Source organism: Argiope bruennichi, chromosome 6 (genome assembly GCF_947563725.1).
Source record: "Argiope bruennichi chromosome 6, qqArgBrue1.1, whole genome shotgun sequence".
Classification (NCBI taxonomy): Eukaryota; Metazoa; Arthropoda; class Arachnida; order Araneae; family Araneidae; genus Argiope; species Argiope bruennichi.
In genome coordinates this window covers 119,792,788-119,808,907 of record NC_079156.1, presented here as the reverse complement: position 1 = coordinate 119,808,907, position 16,120 = coordinate 119,792,788, and the positions used below count along the sequence as shown (strand labels likewise).

Sequence of the window (16,120 nt, the reverse complement as noted above, 5' to 3'; positions counted from 1 at the left end):
CTTTCCAGTCTGATTTGGGTAAGCAGGAGAATCGGGTATCTCGCAAACGAGAAAAGAATTCTAATCAAACATATAAATATCACCAAAGAAACTAATATAGTAAAAAATTAAAATTAAAATCTCATGACTAAATAAATTCCACAGAAATTTCATGTTTATATTTCTAGTATACCAAATGTCTAATTTGCACTGTACTCAATTGACGAGCTAGATGCATAGATAGCGCCATCTATTGAATTGCTCTAATCATGAAGCTGGTGTAGGAGAGAATTAAAAAGATATATTGTTTTATAATATAGCATTTCTTAATTATACAGGGTGTTTATAAAGTCCCGGACCCATTTTGATGTTTAATAACTCATAAAATAATAAAGATAGATTTAAATTAATAACATAAATGGTTAAATAGACTCAAAAAGTTTCATGACCCTTGTCAATGAACTTCCACGTGTGCCCCCTTCGTCGCACGGAGAATATCAAGTCGATAGTCAATTTCACGCCAGGTAGCGACAAGCATGTCGGCATCCACAGAGCCATTTGCGCACATTATGGCGATTAACAATGCCAGAAACATGAAAGGATGCTTCATCGGAGAACATTATGCTCTTCAGAAAATCAGCAGCATCTTCTATCCTTCTTAGCATATCTGTTTCTAAGGCCATCCTCCTAGGCCTATCGTTCGATTCCAAAACTTGAACAATTTGAACTTTGTATGCATGCAGTCTTAATTGTTTCTTAATAACCTTGTACACCGTCGAAATTGGCATATCCAATTCTGTTGCCGCTGATCTCACAGATATTCTAGGATTGTGTAAAAATGTCTCTCTGACACGCTCAACATCAAAATCACTTGTGCAAGGACGTCTGGAACGTTTCTTATCTTCGATACTTCCAATTTCTAGAAAATTCTTTTTCCACCGCAAGATGCTGTTTTTGGATGGAGGATCTTTTTGGTAAATTCTTCTGAAATTTCTCTGTGCTTGCACTATCGATTTCATTTCTATGAACCACCATAAAATCTGTGCTTTCTCTTGTGGTGTATGCATTCTCCTTAATATACGCTCGAATAAAACATCACATACAAAAGTACTACATAGAACAAACACATCAAAAGTAAACATAACATTGCAATAGTTGCCAAAAACAAAAGAGAGAGAAATGCCATTAATAAGCAGACGATATTTAGAAAAGTACAGATATTTAGACTGGAAAATGAAATTATCTGAAATTAACCACACGCGCAGACGATATTTACAAAAGTAAAAATATTCAAACCTGAAAAGGAAAATATATGAGTTATTCCATCAATAAATGACATAAGTTTGTTTATATCTTTATTATTTTATGAGTTATTAAACATCAAAATGGGTCCGGGACTTTATAAACACCCTGTATTTCTATTTTTTTTTTTTTTTTTGCATTTTTGAAAATGGTGTCTATATTAATGTCATTTTCTAACTTTCGATTCTATCTTTTAAAGTGTTCCATTTTTCTTTATTTCTATATTTTTCTGTCCTTGTATTCTGTATTTTTTTGTTGTTGTTGTTATTTCAAATACAATACATTTTCATAAGATGTTGGACCGTTATTTGATGAATATTTCGAAAAATTTTAATTTTTCACTAGAAAAACATATTATCACAAATTAAATTTTGAGTTAGTCAAAAGCTTTTTTAACCATTGAAAAGGAAGACACTCATAAAAAAAAGTCTTATCCGTAATGATGCAATCGATAAGAAATCAGAATTTATTATAACCAGAAAATACTTGCAAGAAATCTTTAGTAGAAAAACAAAGAAAAAAAAATCTGAAGTTGGACTCGAGTTTGAGGAACGATCGCAGCGCCACACTCTAGGAAACAGGAACAGCAGGAAATGCTGTCATTTGAAAGCAAAATACAGTAAGCTTGATAGTCAATGTATATATCACTTTTATAACTTTTGGTAATACTTCGGAAATTCTTATATTTATAGAAATTAATGAAATTTACAGGGTAGTTATGATTGAACTTCCACTGTACACAGCATCCTACAATGCGAACAAATGGACGGATTGCAGCGGAATTTGGTGTGTAGACTATACACGAGATGCGCATGTCGTCTTATCTGTATTATTCACATGTCTTATCCGTTATATTGCCAAACAGTGAATAATGTTATTAGTAACAGCTTGAATTGTTTCTTTCATTTTCTGTTTGTTTCAGCTTAAATTTATAGAATTTGTTTTTAATTTATTGATAAATTGAAAGATTGGTTCAATAATATTCTTAAATATCTGCACACTATTATAGACAAACGTGTTTAGCATTATACATTTACATAATGCTATCCTAAAGTATAATTTTAATTAGGTTTTAATAATTTGTTCTTGTTACAAGTTAATTTTATATGTTTAGCAATAAAAATTTAAATCTGTTTGAATAAAAATTTAAATTTTACTTAATTTTTCGCTGAATATCCTATAATTTTAACTGCAGTTATTAAATCAACTGTTTAACCAAAAGGAAATATTTGTACAAACATGATAAATGCAACATCTTAATTCATAAATTTTGAAAACATGCATTAAAGTAAACAAAATTATAATGCAGTATTTTTTTTTTTCAATTTGGAGACATTTATCTACATCCTAAAAATAATTATACATATATTTTCAACGTTAGTTAATTCATATTTATCTTCTACACTTTCCCAGGTCCATGAACTGCATTTTAGAGAGGAAGATGTTATAAGAAATACGGAATATTTTCATGGAGAAAGTGGCTGTATTCTGATAATGTATTTTTATGTAGTTTGATGTAAAGTATAATATAATATAGTAAATTAGTGATGTGTGCATCTTGTAATATAACGTGTGTGTTTGCTATGTCCTTTCTGTATATACATTTCTAACTTACTTTGCATGAAATAATTTTATTGACACATTCGAAATTCATTCAAATTTTAGAAATCTAAATTTTTGAATGAAAATTTAGAAAGCCTTGACTTGCTTTTATCATGTAAAAATCTTTTTAAATAAATTGACTTAAATTGTCTTATTTATGATTTTTTTTTATAAAATGTATGAGAAATTGTAATAATTGCATTCCAGAATACCTTTTAATTAGTTTTGCCTCTTGTCAGGGCTTGTACACTTCATGTAAAAATGTTTTTTAAATAAAATGGCTTAAACTTTCCTATTCGTGACCATTTCTTTTAAGATTTATGTGAGAAGTTATATCATGACAATTATGCAAATATGACTTATCAAAGTTATATAAATATTACACTTCAGAATATCTTTTAATTTTGAGTTTTTCTTCTTAGAGCTTACATATCCCATGCAAAAATGTTTTTAAATAAAATTATTAAATTATCTTATGCATGTTCATTTAAAAAAAAAAGAAAATAATATATATTAATTCTCTAGAATATTCTGAAGATTTGAGTCTTATAGCTACTTTCAAATGATGCATTTTATAGATATTTCGTAATATAATTGCTAGAAAAAAATTTTAAAATTCTGATTTCAATTTTAAGAAATACTATAAAGATAAAAATGTTTTATATTTAATTGAACCAGTATTTATAGCAGCCAAACGATGTGTTTACTTTAGAGACAGCATGAAACTACATCGCTTTCCCCGTTAGGCTGTTGAGATCGGCAGACTTTGGATGACTCATTCTAATCGTCTGGAGGCTTTGCACTTTAGGAGGTGTTGGTTCAATAGCTTAAATTCAATTGTTCAAAGGTTAAATTTACCAGATTTGTTCTGTTTTTCTCTCTAGAGTCTGGCAAAGGATTTCCAATAGGAAATGCTTTGCAATAATAATCATTGCATTTTCTATAGGTACAAATATAAGACACCATATTGGAAACGCCGTATCACCAATTCAGATTACCCCATTATCTTAGCAGTTTCATGAACACTAAATACTATTTCCTATAAGTGATTTGCATATATCTGCATATTTTCCATAATATATGCATGGCACTGGTTCATTTTTTTTTTTTTTTTTTTTTTTTTTTTTGCTTTGCCAAAGATAGATTGATATAACGTGGGCGTTTCCAAAACTTTCCTATCTTTTTGAGGCGTCGAATAAACATTAGTATTCAAATATATGAAATGCATAATTGGTACTTAAATAAATTCCAAGTGTGCATAAATTTGTTTAAATTTCTCTCACAAAGAAAGTTTACAGAGAAAAACAAAACTCTCTCGTAGGCTCTAATATAAATTTGTTAAACATGGCAGTTCACTTAGACTGTGGCGTCATCCCTCCTTCAGACACGAACTAATGAGAAATACATGAATCTGTTGAAGCGGAAAGGAACTCTACCCTTTTTGTAAGACAACCGATATAAATAAAAATTTTATATTATAAACTATTTATAAAAATTATATTTTATGCTATTTTCTGACGAATAATACTAACTTTAAGACTATAATTTAATGCATTGTTAATTTTAACAATCTAACCTATATAACTAAATCACATTAAAATGTTTGCTAATTAACATTTTTATATAATAAATGGTTAAAAGTTATAGCTAAGCATTATATTTATTACAATATTGCTGCGTTAATTTAGATTCAAATAAACAATAACAATTTTCATACTGTAATACCTCATACCAAACTGATTCCACAAAATCAAAATAATCTGAAATTGTTTTAAATCTCTGACGATTCTAGACTAATACAGACAACAAATTTATGATTGTTTATTTCTTAATTACAGCAGCATTTCTGCAATAATTTAGAATCATAATCTGATCATAATTTTATGTTAAAAACTTAATTCTTTGAAAATATTATATAACAGTAATAATAATATTAAATAACAATGGCAGTTATGATAATAGGAAATTCTTTTTTTTTTTCATTGATGGCTAAATATACATATATATTTTTTAAAATCATTTTTGTTACCCTATTATATTTCTCAGTTGTGAATTGATTAAATAGGAAACAACAAAGAATGAATATTATATCAAATTTCTTCGCAAATATTTTGAATTCAACAACAAATGAATTAGCATAAAGAATTCCAGCATCTTATATTCAAACGCTAGAATCAGTTTTTAAAATTTAAAATAATTATTTATTTGAATCTTCTGAAATAAAATTTGGAGAGACAAATATCATTTATTGAATAATTGTTTATCAGATTTGTTGATTTTCACACATGAAGGATTTGGGAGCTCCTTAAGTCATTTAACGTCCCAACAAAAAACAGTCATCATTACAGCCGGAAACATACACTTATGACAACGACTGCTAACGTTTCTTACCCTAACTTGTTTTGCATAAAGCTTCCTCTTCTTCGCAAGCATGTAAATTTCATCATTTTTTCCCTAGAACTGACAGTTTTTTAGTTATGGATTGTTAGTATTGTTTCTCTATTTCGTTTTGATCGTTTATTGTGTTAAATTTAATATTTTTCCAGAAAAGGTGCCCTCTGATGGACATTTTGAAACTGATTTTTTTTTCTCGAAATTCTCTGAGCGCATCTCCTGTATAGTCTATACACCAAATTCCGCTGCAATCCGTCCATCTGTTTGCATTGTAGGAGCTGTGTACAGTGGAAGTTCAATCATAACTACCCTGTAAATTCCATTAATGTAGGATCGTGTCCTCAATCGAAAGAAGACTGCACGTTTGTCTTTTCCATATTTTAATAAACGAACACAGGACTACACGAACATTATGCAAAAGAACAAAAGTATAGGGTTGGTTGCAGTTCAGGCGAACATAGCATGGCTGTTATCCTTCAACTTCGAAGCTCACACACTCTCGCACCCAGTGTCTCTCTTCTGCCGTTTGCCTCACTTATACTTCTAGTTGGAACACTACTGCCATCTGCCGGCGAGGTAGAGGGAGTAGCATAGGGGCTCATATTACAGGCCGTCCTGACACTTCCAGCTGCCCACAGCGGAGAGGGAATTTGAAGAAAAACCTGAAAGGAACAAAAAAACCAAAACAGACAAAGTACGTAGACAATAACATGGAGAAAAAAACACAAATGCTTCTTGTTTAGTACAGTAAGTCGGTGTTTCAAGTGTCTCTGCACCAAATTTTCATGTTGTCGGTTGCAGTGGAGGTAGAGTTTGGTCCGTCGTGCTGACCAACTTTTTTAACATCATAGCGGTCATTAGGCTTGACTTGTAGCACTTCATACGGGCCAAAAAACTTTGGTCGCAGTTTTAAGCCAGTACGAAACTGGGTCCTTCGTATTGCCACCAAATCACCTTTTTTATACTGATGAGCAGTTTTTCCGTTCTTATTGTAAGTACGTCGATTCTCCTCTTGAATTTTTAGGATGTTCTTTTTGGCTTCATCTCGGATATTCTCACGATCAGTTATAAAAGCGTTGATGTTCTCCTGTTCGAGAAGCTCAAGGATTTGTAAATCTTGTTTGGTTCTGAGCTTTACTCCTGTTAAAAGCTCAAAAGGTGTTCTTTGTGTACTTCTTGAAACTGTGAAGTTAAGTGTCTTTTGGACTGCGAGGACGAATTTGAACCATTTGGTGGGGTCATCAATAGAAAGTTTGGCTAAAACTGGAATAATTGTACCATGAATTTTTTCCACTTGTCCATTACCGCGGGGAATTCCGGTTGTAATACTTAAATGTTGAATTTTTTCAGTGTCACAATATTCTTGAAACTCTTTAGATGTGAATGCACTGCCTTTATCTGTTATGGTCCGATTTGGGTTTCCGAATGTTATTTCTTGTTGTTTGAGTTTCTCTATGGCGTTTTGTGAAGATGTAGATTTAACAGGATAGATCCAAGTAAATTTTGTGAATGCATCGACTACTGTAAGAATGTGGTTGTATTTTTTATTAGTCGAAGGCAGGGGTCCTAAAAAGTCAACGTGGTATGTACTGAAAGGTACATCGTCTTTTGGAATGGGGTTTAGTAATCCTTCACTTTTACCTCTCTTTTATTTCACGAGAATACATTCAATGCAATTCGATATGACATCTTCTACGCATTTACGTATGTTTGGGAAATAAAAACTTTGTTTTAGACTATTTTCTGTTTTATTTATACCGAAATGTCCTTTAGAGTGGACATTTTTAACGACTTCAGCTTGCATTTGTTGAGGGACCACTAGGAGATCAGAATCGTTTACAATTTTATACAGTATGTTATTCTTCAGAATAAAGTCGTTAATTTGTTTGTTTGCCAGAAGTAGTTTAATGGAATTGATATATTCGTCAGCTTTTTGACAGTGGACGATTTTAGAAGTCAAGTCATCATGTATTATCATCATAATAGGATATCGGCTTAAACAATCTACATGCTTCATTTGCTTCCCTGGGCGATGTACAATTTCATAATGAAAATCTTCCAAAAACAATGCCCATCTAGCAATTTTGGGTGTGAGCTGTGCTTTGCTCATAGTTTTTTGAAAAGCTGAACAGTCTGTTACAATTTTAAATTTAGTGCCTATCAAATAGTTGCGGAATTTTTTTAAAGCTTCAATAATCGCCAAAACTTCAAGTTCGTAACTTGAGTTAGTTTCTTCTTGGGGGGATGTTTTTTTGCTCATATAGTGAATTGGGTGAAGCTTATTATCGTCAGATCGCTGCAAGAGAATTGCGCCGTAGCCAAATTTACTTGCGTCAGTATGCAATTCTAATTCTGCACCCTGTCTGTAAATATGCAATACAGGATTTTCAGAAAGCCTTTGCTTTAAAGTTATGAATGCTGATTGTTGTTCGGGACCAAAATAGAATACTGAGTTGGCGCGAAGTAAGTCGCTTAATGGCTTGGCTATTAGTGCGTAATCTTTGATAAATTTTCGGAAGTAGCCAGTGAGTCCGAGAAAACTTTGAATTTGTTTGACGTTTTTGGGCTGTGGAAAATTTTGAACAGCGGCGGTTTTATCCAAAGAAGGAGTGATTTTGCCGTTTTCTATTATATAGCCAAGGAAGTCAATTTTTGATTTTAAGAATTTACATTTCTTCAAATTTAGTTCCAACCCATATTCAGATGCAGTTTTTAATACCATGGCTAAGCGCTGTATACCTTCCAACTCATTGGAACTGGGTATAATGATGTCATCCATAAAGATAATAACAATGCCTTCCTTAAGGAGATCACGGAACACATTGTTAATGTATCTTTGAAAAATACTTGGGCTGTTGCAAAGGCCAAATGGTACTTTGTTAAATTCGTACTGACCATCATGTGTGACAAATGAGGTATATTTCTTACTGTCTTCCTCCATTTCCACATGGAAGAATCCATTTTTTAGATCAATGTTGGAGAAAAATTTTCCGGCATGTAATTGATCAAGAACTTCCTCAATCAACGGTAACGGATACCTATCTTTAATTGTTTTAGCATTCAATTTACGATAATCTATGCACAATCTTAAGTTGCCATCCTTTTTTTTACATAACACTAGTGGAGAACAGTAATCGGAACAACTGTTCCTAATAATTCCTTTATCTAACCATTCGGTGATTTGTTCGTTTACCTTTTGTTTTTCAGGGAAAGAGAGTCGCCTAGCCCTTTGACAAACGAGAATGTCATCTTGCAAAACAATTTTCATTTTCAATTTAGTGTCCTTAATTTTGTTAGGTTTGTAACTATTTATCAAGTTTTGAACTTCATCACGAATTTTGTTATTAATAATGTGGGAAAGATCAACAACAGATGCTGAATCTTCATAGACATTAGCGATAGCAATTAACATGTCATCCGTACTCTTGTTACATAGGCGTATGCCCTGTTTACCAAATGTAAACTCGGTTTGTTGCAAAAAGTCCATGCCATCAAGGGGATCAAAGTCCATGCCATCAAATGATGACATCAAGGGGAATTGAAGTGTCGCTAACAACATAAATTTTGGCAGGGAGTGTTGTGTCTTCAATTGTAATAAAATCTTGAAAAAATCCAATGCTGTGTATTTTGTCTCGACCAATTCCTGAGAATGTTATGCATGAAGGATGCAATGGTAGGGATCCAATGCTTCGATATGTTTTGTCGTTAATTATAGTGGCTTGTGAACCGGTGTCACAAAGAGCAGTAAATTGAATTTTGGCAAGAGTTATGGGAATATGCATCGGATTTGCGGAAATTTGTCCAGACGATTCAGAAATTGGGTGAACAGTTCTATCCGAAGGGGTGGAGGTGTTGCGATTAGCTGTTGATATAGAATTGGTAGAATTTTTGGGGCAATTAGCATGTATATGGCCGAAGTTTTTGCATCCATAACATTTCTTACCACGTTCTTTATTTGTGCACGAGGTACTTTTGTGACCTTTAAGTCCACATGAGTAACAAGTGGGTTGTGGTTGCGTGATAGGTTTGTGGTCAAGCCTTGCATCATGTGTGTGATCATCATTTTTCCTATCTACATGTTGTTTAAAAGTTTTTGAAGCATAAAAGAGTTTTTCATAAATTTTCAATTTTTCTTTAAATTCAGAAATGGATTTACAGCCATATAAAATAATTTTGTTGTTTGAAGAATCAGGAATGCCATTTATAACATAATCTATTAAGGACGATTCATCAAGAGAGCCTTTATGTGCTAAATCTCTCATGGCCAAAAAGTATTCCTGCAAAGTTTCGGTAGGTTTCAACCGTCTAGCTTGCATCAAATTATGTAATTGAAGACCATTAATTTTTTGAGAAAATTCTTCTATCAAGTGTTTTTTCATTTGTTCCCAATTATTAATTCCGCGAATAGACCTTATTAGAGTTAAAGCTGGGCCAGTTAAGCATTTCTTTACAAAAATAACTTGATGAATTGGATTTTTTATTTGGTATAAATCAAAAATATCCTCCACATCAGAAATGAAAGTTTCCACACTATAGTTATCACGAGACGAAAAAGGTTTTATTAATTCGACAATATCTTTCAAGCTAAAAGCAGAAAAAGTGTTGTTAGTTTTTTCGGAATAACTCTCAGAAGTATTCAAGGAAAGGGGAAAGTTCTGAGTCAGCGCATCTAAATCAATCGGCGATTTCCGGTGTTCAAAGTGAAGTTCTTTCGATGCATCAGGAATTTCGTTATGGCTAGGATTTTGTTGTGGCTCCGTTTCAAGGTCATTGTCAGTGCTCAAACCGGAAACTTCCGTTTCCAGCAATGATAGATCATATAAATTAGTAAGGATGACATCACAACATTTTTCCAAATCAGTAAAGAATTCTAAATGGAGTATATTACAAATCGCGATTAAATCTTTAAGGGAGAAATCTTGGAGTATTTTTTGTTTTGTTTCCTCTAGATTGAAAGGAGTTGGAAATCCCGAAAATTTTCTTAATCTTGATCGATTTTGTCTATCGCCATCTTCACCAAAAACGAGACGATGCAGAAGTTTTATGTTATTCGTACTACTAGTTTTTAAAGACTTTGCAATTTGTGGATAATCGTTAAGAGTAGCCATTATTCTATGTTTTTAGACAATTTTCACAGAATTATTCAAAAATTTATGTGATTACTATACACTCAAAATGAAGACACCAAATATTCAATCAGAATATGCTATCAACAAATGTTAAGAAAATATGCAAGATAAATTCAAAAATGAAAAAATAATATTTTGATGCAATGTATTAATTCGAAATTTCGTTCAAAGAATATTCATTCCAGTAATCTTAAGAAATGAATTCAAATAAGCATCAACTTCATTATAAGCAGCAATATTATTTTAAATATTCTAGCAAGCTTTTTAATTAATCATCACATAGTAATTCTAAATTTGTTACGAAATCTTCCAATTATAAATTCACAATTTTCTTCTAAACAAATTTTTTAATACAACATCAAATAGTAATTCAAAATTTCTTAGGAAATCTTCAAATTAGTAATTCAAAATTATCTTCAAAAATGAAATAACCGTGGAAGAAAACAGAAGAATTAAATTCAGCATCAAAGGAACATCAAATAGGCGATTAATATCAACAAATTTCTTCAAAGAACATTTGTTTCTTCAACATCAAATAACTTCATGAATTATTCCTCAATTTTCCTACACTTGTAATTTTCATCAAATTTAAAAGTTTGTATTACATCAAAATTCTAGATTAAGCATCAAATATTTTTTTTCGAATAAAATCATCAATTAAAGAGTTTTACTCACAGTTTGCCGTTGTGGAAGATACAGGGGTGTTTGTGGGACCCCAAAAAATCCCCTGAAACTTTTACGGACTTACTACCGGCATTTTGGAGTTTCGAGAAGGGGGGGGGAGAAATGAAAAATTACAATTATGAAATATTGAATGACTTTTACGAACTTACTACCGGCATTTTGGAGTTTCGAGAAGGGGGGGGGGGAGAAATGAAAAATTACAATTATGAAATATTGAATGACCTAATTATAAAAGTTCAATGAATTACTTTTTTTGCAAAATTAATAACCATAAATTTTCAAACATATAAACTACTACATTTTATGCAAATATTTTAAATTACCTGAATTAATTCTTTAAAAAAAATTATCTAATTTCTGCTGCTTTTTTTTATTTTCTGATGTTTGTGGGCTTGTCTTTCTTTTGTGGTGAACTTCATAATTGCAGGAAGATTGACTTTTATTTTCTTCATTTACAGTTGAAGAAATTTCCTCGAGAACTGCACATGCAGAGGTAGAAGCAGTTTGCTTTTCTGCTAATGTAGAAGGTTTTTCAGAGACTTTTATAGGTGACTCATCTCAAATACATGCTTTTAAGTCCTCTTGATATGTTTTCCAACTTCTGTTCATATTCAGTAAGAGATCTTTGTGAATTGGATCAGTCATTGGATTTTTTGAGCCATATTTTTCACATGAGGTTTCTTTAGAAGCCATTAAATCATATTTAAAAGTCTGCACTGCATCTAGGGAATCAATCTTAAGAGAGGTTCTATAGTCATTGACAAGTGTATCCATTAAGTTGAATGCACTTTCCACTAATGGGCCATGGAAGCAGCTAAGGCAGGCTTTGACCAATTTAGCCAATGTAGGATACTTATAATCATTTGTGAAATCATCTTTTAAATTAAAAACTTTAGACCAATATTTATCAATTGTACACTTGACTTGATTTCCACTTTCATCAGATGTGTAGAGCATTTCTTTGGTGATATCAATATCACTCTGGTATAACCTTATTTCAGCTTCTACTTTTGACTTTTCATTATCACTAAAAATATGGGACATAAAAGATGATAATTTTTCAAAAGCTAATATTGTACTGGTTTTAACTCTTAGCTCTGGATCTAATGCTGTAAAACTAATTAGATATGAATTTTTAAGGGGTAATTTCTGTTTCATATGCTGAAATTTCAAAGTGAAATTCTCTTGCGTACATAAATAAAAAAATATTTCAATAAGAGAAACGAAAAATTTACACGTGCATCAATAAATGAAACGAAAATTTTACACAGCGGAGAAAAAAAAGTTGCGAAGCGATCAATGACAAATAGCTAATACGGCGAAAAATCCCCCTTCTCTACTTATTGGCGCCACACCAGGAGAGATAAGACCTTTGAACCCAGAGTCACGTGATCGCACATCTGGTCGCGAAGTCCCTCCCTTTTTTTTCTGCGGCGCCTACTTGCCGAAAAGAATCCAGAAGAGAATGTCCGAGAAACGGGGGAATGAGTCATAACTCGCAATAAGGAAAGAACAAAAAAGAAGTTTTTTTCCCCCTTTTCACGCATTATCACTGCCTTTGGAGAAAGAAAGGAAAAGTTTTCACCACACACGCTGACCTTGCGTTTTCTGCTTTCAAAGCAAACAAAATCGCCCAGATCAAAATAAATAATTCATTATTATTCCTACTTCCTTTTGAACGACGATCCCCGGAATTTCCGGGTATCGAAGTTCAAAATCCCCGGAATTCCGGGGTTTCCCCGGAGCACAAACACCCCTGAAGATACTACTTTTGTATGATCATCATCCTTGTCTAGGGTATTGAATAAAGTGGCCAAAATCCAACCGGCCAGAGCTCCCATGTAGGATCGTGTCCTCAATCGAAAGAAGACTGTACGTTTGTCTTTTTCTTTTTTTAATAAACGAACACAGCACTACACGAACATTAAGCAAAAGAACAAAAGTATAGGGTTGGTTGCAGTTCAGGCGAACATAGCATGGCTGTTATCCTTCAACTTCGAAGCTCACACACTCTCGCACCCAGTGTCCCTCTTCTGCCGTTTGCCTCACTTATACTTCTAGTTGGAACACTACTACCATCTGCCGGCGAGGTAGAGGGAGTAGCATAAGGGCTCATACTACATTAATTTCTATAAATATAAGAATTTCCGAAGTATTACCAAAAGTTATAAAAGTGATATATACATTGATTATCAAGCTTACTGTATTTTCCTTTCAAATGACAGCATTTCCTGCTGTTCCTGTTTCCTAGAGTGTGGCGCTGCGATCGTTCATCAAACTCGAGTCCAACTTCAGATATTTTTTTTTTCTTTGTTTTTCTACTAAAGATTTCTTGCAAGTATTTTCTGGTTATAATAAATTCTAAAAATATATTCAACACTCTGAAAAGGAATTACTTGCCAATAAAATGAAAATATTTAATATGAAATGAAGAAAACTGATATCTTAATTATTAGAAGAAATATCACAATTACTTGAAATATTTTGTAGAAATTGCCATTTCAGACAATTTATTATTATTTTAATTTAGAATAACTGACTACATCGCATACAATTTAGAAATGATATTTTATAGATATCGGGAATATCAAAAATTGTAACGAAATTGCAATAGCATAAGTTTGCTGTTCTTTAACATTAATTCGAAATACCAATAGACAAAAATGACATCCACCAGAAAAGGACATCCGAGAAGTTCAATTTAATTCAGCGACTCTTTTAAACATTGATAATTATTTATTAAAATAAAATGACTTTGAGAGTTTGAAGAAAAAACTAACAGGAATAATAAACGCTTTTGAAAAAGTTAACCACAGTTTGTTAAGCATCAAAACAAGTGCAAAAATAATCTAAACATGCTAAAACATAATTGCAACAGAATACTTAAAAAAGAAGAAACGCCGCGGAAGTTGAAATATTTTAGTTAGGAAATATGTCTTATACCTGCAAATTTCAATTAAAACTTTTGTTACAATTTGATATTTTTATAAAATTAAAATTAAGATTTAAAAAAAAATTCTTCTCCTAATGATTAATTTCATTATTCCGATAACAATATCCTTCTTGTGTTTTGTATTGTGTTTGAAATTATTTATGTAATGTAACTGCTACTCATTCATTCAGAATGTTCGATGGTTGTACAGTATTTACATTAACAGATTAATCTGTCTTGACTTTGAAAACTGGCGATTCCTCCTTTTCAAATTCAATAAAAATCCTAACTTTCAAAATGCAATTTGGAATATAAAAATGGGACGTATAAAAATAAAAATTATTTTCTTTATTGGTTTTTCCCCTTTTGTTTGGTTTTAGAACTAAACACCAACATTGTCTAAGTAAAAAAGAAAAATAAATAAATAAAAAAAAGCTAAAATCAATTCAAGTGAATCAATTTCGGCATCGAGAAAAATGAATATTTCTTCAATCTAGATCTTGACATACTTCATATGCAATCCCTCATCATTCCTTCTTAAGTATTTCAAGATAGTATTAATCTTCGATATGTGCCCTCAATCTATATCTCAATGCACTTAGTTTTTAATCTTTCAGTGATACACCGAATCAGAATAATCTTCGAAAAATTTCACACTTAACAATCCTACCACTATTTTTAAATGTCTAGGTTATATATAAACTTTCCGCGATGTAATTAACGTTAGCTTTGCGCAGAGGCAGTGTCATAGCCAATGAGGTTCTACCGAGGCGTGACTATTGCTAGTTGAAAACTTTTCCCAATACCCCGCCCTGTCGACGTGAAACACCGTCGGCTGAGGCAATTTTTGGGAACTCCTTCGGGAGTTTATAATATGAAAAGTAGATGCTAGAATAAGAAAGCTGAATTTTGAAGTCGGAATTTACAGTCATGGCAGGAATTCGAACACTTCTCTTAGCGATTGCAGCGCCACTATTAGGCCAACCTCATTTTGCCTTGTGCAAAGATAGTGGCTATCAATGTTATATTTCTGCATAAGTTTTCCGCAAATACAAATTGTTGAAAGGCAGATATTTTTAGATAAGGTGTTTTCCTTTCATTTAAATTTCTTGAGTTTATTTACGATAAAAATCTCTGCGAACAGTTGCAGGTATTTTTATTGCAGGAACACACAGTAGTTTGCAAAATTCTAGCGTTTGTTTCCATTAGCGATTGCAGCGCCACTAATGGGTAAACTTTTTTTTTTCACTTGTATAAAGATCGTGGTATTCGATTTTACGTTTCTGCATAAATTTTCAATACATTTTTTCGCAAATACAAATTACTGAAAGACGAATATTTCTAGATAACGTATTTTCCATTAATTTAATAGCTTTTTGAGTTTATTTACGAAAAAAGTTTCTGCGATCTTACTTATACAATTGGTATTTTCAGATTTCGCAGGATTCTAGTTGGCTTTTGAAAATAGGAGTGACTCTATTGTTTTCGCAGAAAAGTAAATTTTAATATACATTTTATAATGTTCACGAAATTTGTGAATAATTAATTAACGGGAAATGTTGGAAGTTTTGAAATACAAAATTGCATCTGGAGCTCGGTATCTTCAGAAACAATGGAGAATTTCGATCTTCTGTCTCTTGTTGCCGTTACGTACTGTAGTACTTACTGCCTTTAGCATTAAAAAAAATATATATCTTCGTTTGTTTCCAATGGGGTCAATTCACTGTCACGTGTCAGGTACCAACCGCTTCTGTTCAATTTTCAACCGTTCTGCGCATGTCGTGATGTCTGCCGATAACGTTGACGAAACCATTGTTTAGTAAATATTACGCTAACCGATCAATTATTAAAAACTTCTTATTTTTTTTAAACATATTATTTTGAATTATTTTCTCCAAATTTTCTTAGTTATATAGTTTTATTTCTTATATTAAAATTTTAATTAGTATTTTCAATGGAATTATTGTTTTTGCATAATTAATTACCATCACTTTTTATTTCGTTTGGTGCCGCTTTATTCTTTCCTTTCCCCCCTTTTTTTTATCCGAAGGATACATTTTGACAAATGACTATGGCAGTGTTTTTGAAAATTTACATA

At 32.0% G+C, this 16,120-nt stretch overlaps 1 non-coding gene across 1 annotated transcript; it reads left to right on the top strand.

Annotated features, from left to right (window-relative positions):
- Window positions 1-14,747: 14,747 nt before the first annotated feature.
- LOC129973112 (U4 spliceosomal RNA) lies at window positions 14,748-14,888 on the top strand. Its single transcript, XR_008784945.1, has one exon. It is a non-coding gene; the product is annotated as a U4 spliceosomal RNA (small nuclear RNA).
- Window positions 14,889-16,120: the final 1,232 nt, after the last annotated feature.